Consider the following 7,681-nt stretch of genomic DNA (forward strand, 5'->3'; position numbering starts at 1 on the left):
TTGTCACTTCGAGGGGTAAAAAGTATAACTATTGCACTGTGTTGTACAGCTGAAACTAATTCTAAAAAATGTGTGTTTCATAATAAAAATAATTTAATTAACAAAAAGAAAAGAAAAGCAAACAGAATAAAAAACTATGAGATGCAGTTAAGATTTATAAATGAGTTTGTTAGGTACAAAGTCTAATTAAAAACCCATGTTGTTGTTTTTTTAATACCAGAAATAACAAAACGGGAAACAAAACCAAAATAAAAGACTGTTTAAATGGCAACAAAGATTATAAAGTAACCAGAAATTAACCTAATAAAGAATGCACATGGCTTTTATGAAGACAAAGCAAATATCTTGAGTAAACAACATAAAAGAACACCTGAATAAATAGAAAGCCACCCCATTGGTCTTGGATGAATCAGCTTATTATTAAGATGTCTTTTTCCCCCTCAATTAATCTTTAAAGACATTGCACTGCAAATAAAATATCAGCAAGATATTCTGGACAAACTGACAAATTGATCTAAAACTTATTGGCCACGAATAGCTAAACACGTTTGAAAAGAAAGAACAAAGAAGCAGGACTCATCAGTTTGGAAGTCAAACCACTGGACCTTGAGACCTGGCTCCGCTTTCCTGTTTATATGTCTTCAGGCAAATTGTTCAACCTTCCTAAGTCCTGATTTTCTCATATATACCATGAGGGTAATAATACTACCTTCCTCAGAGGACTAATGTGAGGATTAAATATGTATGCAAAATAATGTACGCAAAGTGCCTGAAATGCAGTGAGCACTCAGTAAATTTAAGCAATTGTTATATTACTATATAAAAACAAAACAAAAAAACCCCACAAAACTTCAGGTTCTTTAAAATAGACTTTTTGAAGAAAATGACCATTTATGATAACATTAGTGATTCTTAGGGGTGAGATATATAGGACAAACGAAGTATTTATAGCTCGAGATAATCATCTTTGAGTGTTTATTTTTCCCTTTTTGATACCTGGGTTTAAGAGGTGGGAGATATAGCAAAAGTTCCATCTGTGCAGCTTCTTTCTAGCTGTGATGACCCTATTTTACTGCCATAAGTTAATGTAACTTAGGAGGCTCTGTCAACTCAGAACTGTTGAAGTCCAACAGCATTCTAGGCAAAAGCCAGAGAAGAAAGCTACCAGAATACTGGCCAGTAGCAGCTTAGCAAACTCAAAGTGGGCCATAAGCTAGAATGGCTACAGGCACTGGGTCCCCTGGGAAGGACACACCAGAAGCTTGGTGCCTGGAGAGGGACACCCATGGCGAGGCCAGTAGGTAGGCTGAACAGACAAAAAGACTCAGATACAGGATGTAGGGAGCTCAGATACTGGATACAGCAAGCAGTACAGATGGCGGTAGGCTGCAAGGCACAGCCAAATGTGTGTGGTGGGTTTGGACAGTGAGTCAGGTGGGAGACTCCTTGGATTAAGGCCTGACATGCTGTAGACAGAGGAAAGACCCATGGCAAGTATCATGGGACAGACACAGAAGAGCTTACAATGGTCTAGATGAAAGACAAGATTCTAACCGGAAGCCAAAGGCCAAGCTGTTGTACATTTCATAGCACTGTGTAGGCCTCTTCAGATTTTGGAACATACAACGTTCTACATGCTACACATGTTCCTACCAGTTTGTCAAATGACTTGATAGACTGCCAGCTTTAAGTAGGATCAAGAGCAATAGAGGGCTCTGCAGCTGGTTCAAGCTTTGGTACATGGGACTATACTCATTGAGTCACCTAAATTGGCAGAACCCACTTGGTGCTGGAAGTATCCATGGTCTACTGGGAATATAATGGCACCACAGGGAGCCTCTGACAAACTCCACTAGAGGAGTTGCAGTGCAGTGCTTCTGGAGCAGGAGCTGCTGGCACACTCCTGGGCTGTAGCAGACTGAGTGCCTAACCATGGGACAGCAAGTGACTGGAGCTAAGTATTGCCAGGCACAGAAAGTCCTGACATCAGGCAGACCCAACAGCCAAATTGGCATTAAGCCTTAGTTGATAGAGAGAGCCCAAATAAATTTCAGAAACAGGTAGCCTGGACCCTCATGTCATCTGACTATGTTGCATTGATGTCTATCTCTCAGCTCACACCTATGGCCACTCTCTTGAAGAATCTGTAGCAAGACATGAGTGGATCTGATCAGGGCAGGAGGCAAACGTAGCGACTCTGTCAGTTCCCCACTCATAACCGTCATCTTACCATTTCAGTGCAGTCTAGCTAGAACGTCAGCATCCAGTATTTCTATTTCTTTGAGGACTTTCTGTGGCCACTGGAGCCCAATTTGCCTTTATATGCAGCAGGCCAGAGGTGCCAGAAAATCAACACTCTACCCTCTACTGCCACCCCCAGCAGTCCTCTGTTAAATACAAACAGGAGTGGGCACATAAATACTTCAGCTCACCCACCAATTTTAGGTGTGTTGGATTCTAATGTTCCGCAGTGGAGATAGCTTCAGTTACCTAGGTGATAATTTTACATATCCTTCCTTTGTTTATAGCTGTATGTTCCCTGTCCTGCTTTTCCACTCTCCTATTGTGTTTCCTTCAATCCCCAAATAAACCTCTTGTCCTTAATTCTTGTTTCAGAGTTGGCCTCTAGAGTAATGTAAGCTAATCAGTCTTTTATGATGGGATAGTGGCTTTCTATTATATTATTGACCATTTGTTAGGAAACAATACTTCTAGCTTCACTATGATTCAGTAAGCATTTTTTTAAGTAGAGCTCTGTGCCCAATGCTAAGGGATAAAAATTCAGGGATAAATGAGGACAAAATCTTGCTTTCTTTTCTTCACCTATTTAGGAAGGCTGAATCCAGCAGTAGGCTATCAACAAATGTCAGGCAGTAGGAATTTGCTTGTAGGCTGCAGATTATTTTTAGGAGAGGGACTGTTCACTGAGATACCAGGGACTTGTTCTTTACAGGTTTGTGCCTTGATTACCTGGGTCCTCTGTGAGTGGAAGGGGCAGGGATAAGAGCAATCAGAGCAGTGGTGCCTGTTAGGGGCAGCTGCCTTCCTCATCTTAAAGTCTGTTAACGTTTTTTGGCTTTTCCTCCTGGGCACTCTCTTTCCCATGAGATTCAGCAACAGTTCACAAAACTATCTAACATTCTCATTAGTTGTAGAAGAAAGGCATGATTATAAAAATACTTTGGCAGAGAAATAATTTTTAAATAAATGCTTCTGTTCCCAACAACGAAATACAGCTGCTGTTAACATTTTGGAGCATATCATTCCAAATTAAAAAAACAAAACAAAACAAAAAACCGATAATCTGTATTTTCGCAATTGGTTATAAACATGCCTATGTACAATTTCCTATTATGTTCTTTCAAAACTTATCTCATAAGCTTTTCATAAACATAATTTTAATGGTTATGTAATATTCCAATGGGTGTACCATAGTTGCCTTAACCCTTCCCATATTGATAGAAACTAGGCTGTAACTAATTCCTTTTTTTTTTTTAATTATGCTGTAAATAGTACTGGGAAAAAAGCAGAAACTGTCATATGTCAAAGCCTGTACCGCCAACTACCAAACTCAGACTACTCCTATTTTGTTACAGATTTTGGCACCTAGATCAGTTTACTTCTTCCTTACAAATTGCCGCCAACTTGGGTGCCATCTGCATTTGCATGAGTGAACCATTCAACAATATGACATATTTATTCTTTGATCACATCTTCAGTGACCTTGGTCTCCATTGCGTTTTTGCCATCTCTTCCCATGGCCATATTACAAAGACTGGAATTGCTTTACCTATAAAATGTTACATTTAAATGCTCAATTCCTTTCTCTCTTTTTCCACTCTACCCATTATACAGACTCTTTGGCCTCATTAATCTATTCAGTCTCTGACCCTGTTCATTCTTCTCCAGAACTTGTTTTGTCTTCATTCTGTGACCTCTCCAGGATAGATTTGATGGGTTATAACTCTCTAACCAATTTGCTGAGTGTTTACCACAATGGCCTTTTGCCTCACCCATGGAGCAACGCTTCAATGTTGGATCCATCCAGTTAGTCACCTCTGCATTTCCTTATTTTCCATTTATTCCCCATTCCATTGTAATCTAGATTCTGATCCCACCAATCACTGGCATTGCTACTGGTCACATCGCCAAAATCCTCCTTATTACTAAATTCAGTGGACAGTTTTTCAACACTTAACCTTCTCTTCCCTAAGCTCCCACATTTTCGTATTTTCCTTCTATGACTCTGGTTGTTCTTTGATGTCTTTTTGGGGACACTCTTTGCCTGCCATTTCCTTAATTGTCAGTGTTCCCTATGGTCTGTCCTCGGCCCTGTTCTCTTCCCTTCCCTCTTTTTTCTTTCCCTCCTCTCGCCTCTCTTTCTCTCCTCTTTGTTCTTGTGCTCTTTTTTCACCTTTTCTTATTCATCTCATTTCTTTTTATGTAATCTCATTCTCTCCTATGTTAATGGTCCATGAATTTCCATCTCTGTCTAAAATACCTGCCTCCTGCATTTCTTCTCATGGATGACCCATTGGTACTTTATACTCAGTGTGTTAAAACTTCTCAGATCTGTTGCTCTTTCAATGTCCCCTATCTCAGTAAAGACCACATACACTCAGCTATCCAAGCCATAAATTTAGAGAGAGGTTTTTAGTTCCTTCATTTTCCTCATTTTCTATAGTCTTACCAAAATTACCTCACATCAAGGTTACCACATCTTTTAGGTTCCGACTCTGAAGGAGACTTAAATTGCTATAGTTCTCTCCGACTCCATTATCTCTCTTAGACGTACTTCCATAATCTCTTACCATAATGACTGTGACCACTTCCCAACTGGCCTCCTTGCTTATGGGCTTGCATCCATCCCTCCATCCTTGTCCTGCCAATATTTCCTCCGCTCACTGCAAACACATGCTTATTATCCATTCTTCACCTATAGGGATAGCTTTTAATATGACACTCAGGCTTCTGGTCAAATCCTTCTATGGCTCTCCCTTTCCTTGTGGATAAAGTACAAATGGTTCACTATGGCTTCCAAGCCTCTGCGTGATTCATTCCTGCTTATTTCTCTGGCCTCATCCTGAACCTCTTCCCCCTGTTGAAATGTACATTTCAGCCGTTCTAATTTTCCTGATAAAAGTTTCCCAAATTTGTCATCCTGTCTCTTCTCCACACCTTTTCTATTCATCTCTTTTTCTCCCTTCCAAATGTTCTGCCACTGCATTGTCCATGTCACCTTTTACTTGTTTTGAGCATGTTAGGTGTCTTCTTATGTGCAACATCCTACAAGCCTACCTGCTTGACCCTTAAATTTGGGTTTGATACCCCTCCTCTGTACCCCCATATCACTCAGCACTCACCTCCATTACAGCATTTGACACACACCATTTTGTCTGTCTTACTAGGTTGGGAGCTCTTTGAGAGAGAAAAAAAAAACAACAACCCTGTGTTTTCAAATATATACTCACAGAACTCACCAAATTCTTGCTATGTATTAGGTACACACTGTTTTTATGAATGAGTAACTGAATGAATGAGTTAACGAAAAAATAATGAATAAAATGGTATTATCTTCTTCCCTTAATCCTGTGACTCTTATCTATATTTGTCAGTCTTAATGCAGTAGGTTTCAGAAGACTTCTTCCACTCATCCTTATGGTTAAAGAATAGATTTGGAACCCTGAGTATGTGCCAACTATTATTATGTCACAACTGTCAAAAAATAAATAAATAAATAAGTCCCTGCATGGATTTAGGTGTTTTTGTAGGAAGAAAAAAAAATCTCTGTTTCTGAGAAACAGAAGCCCAACTATTCCTTGATAAGTGTTTTTATTCCCCAGGGGTTAGTAGCAATTCTCCTCCAAGTTTCCAGACTGACTATGAGAAGGAAGAAGCCTGTAGGCTACAGAGCCCACTATTACAAGGGAGGCATCATGGAACTGACTTTCAGCTTGAGGTTAATGTGTTCAGGTTTGAATTCTTATTTGGCCATTTTCTTTTGAGCCACTGTCAAATGCAATAAGATAGGAAAAATGCTATCTACCTCAATAATTATTGTGAGGGTTGGTTAGGCCTTTTGAGCTTCCTTTGCTCTCTCTCCAAACTATTGGGAGTGTACTTTTTCTCCTAATAATGACTCCCTGGCCCTTGGCCCCCTTCGGCCTTTTGAGCTTCCTTTGTTTGGCCTGCTCCAAACTCTTTGGAGTGTACTTTCTTTTCTAATAATGCCCCTTGAACCATTCTCTACTGCTCGGGCCCGCTTCTGCTTCTTTGAAATGTAGTTTTACTTCTAATAAACTCCTTTTCTGCAACTTTATAAAAAAAAAAGAATTATTGTGAGGGTTAAATGAACTCATAGTTGTAAAAGTTCTTTGTAAATAAATGAATCCTAAAATCATAAAACTTCTCATTTATATTCCCACAGGAGTTCAGTATCTTTAGTCTCTGGCAAAGGCACATCTCCACTGGGAATGGTTAAGGGAAATGCATTAATTACTCCCAAATTGCCCCCTCACCAGAAATTTGTGGCCTTGGTCTCCTGGGTTCCCAGCCTGCCTGGTAAAAATGGATACCTTTGTCGTTGCTTGGGTCTGGCTTAAAAGAGAGAGCACCTCCTCCCCACTTCAGGGTTGGGCTTGCGACCCTTCTGGCTTTCCCAGCTCTAAGCCTTTGGAGAGAAAATGAAATGTTGGTTCATACTCTGGAGCTGATAGTATTTGAATTTATCACCCTCGAGCTAGGTAAGGGCAGTGTGTGAAGATTCCATTCAACAGTGTGTGTGTGTGTGTGTGTGTGTGTGTGTGTGTGTGTGTGTGTGGTCTGTTACAAAATCTTACAGATTTGTGCCAGGCACTTTATGTAATTTTGTTGTGTCACCTCAGATAACTTAGGTGGATATCATAATTATTATTCCATGTGGTTTGTACTTTCCTCTCTAGGAAAATGTTATCTCTTTCACAGTTTTGTTGAATATCTGACCTGCGTCCAAGCTAAGAGCACAACCTTCCAGGTTTAAAAAAATAATGATAATATGCACGTTTTGCAGATGATTGTAAACCTGCCTATATGTAATTTTATATGATGTTCTTTCATAAGCTTTTCATGAATTCATTTGATTGGCTATGTGACATTATTTCCAATGGATGTGTACCATAGTTGCCTTCAGCTTTCCCTTATTGAGAGAAACCAGGTATTCCATCAAAAACATTGACCAGGGTCTCATCTGCTTTTGTCTTGGAGTCCTTAGAAATTTCCTTTATGAGCAGCTGTCTTTGTAAATTCAGTAGCTGGTATCCAGGTTTCTCTATTCACTTCCAATCATCTGATTAAGGACTGAAACAGTACATCCATCCCAAAAGCTTTTGGGAAATTATAGATTCTATCTTCTCTTTAATGAGGAATAGACTTTGTTTTTTCAAACGGTGCTCTGTTAGAGACAATGTAGTGTGTATGGTGGTTAGAAACATGGGTTTGAAATAAGATAAATCTGGGATTGAATGATCTGCCCATCATTTTCATGCTGAATGATTTTAGGCAAGTTATTAACACTCTCAAAGCCCTAGTTTCCAAATGGTTAAATAAGAATAATGTCTTTTTGGGCTGGCCGAGTGGCGCGTTGGTTAAGAGCTGGCTTGGGACGCCAGAGGGCCCTGGTTCGGATCCCACATATGAGGGCCAG

This window comes from Hipposideros armiger, unplaced genomic scaffold (genome assembly GCF_001890085.2).
Source record: "Hipposideros armiger isolate ML-2016 unplaced genomic scaffold, ASM189008v1 scaffold_2089, whole genome shotgun sequence".
NCBI classification, from domain to species: Eukaryota; Metazoa; Chordata; class Mammalia; order Chiroptera; family Hipposideridae; genus Hipposideros; species Hipposideros armiger.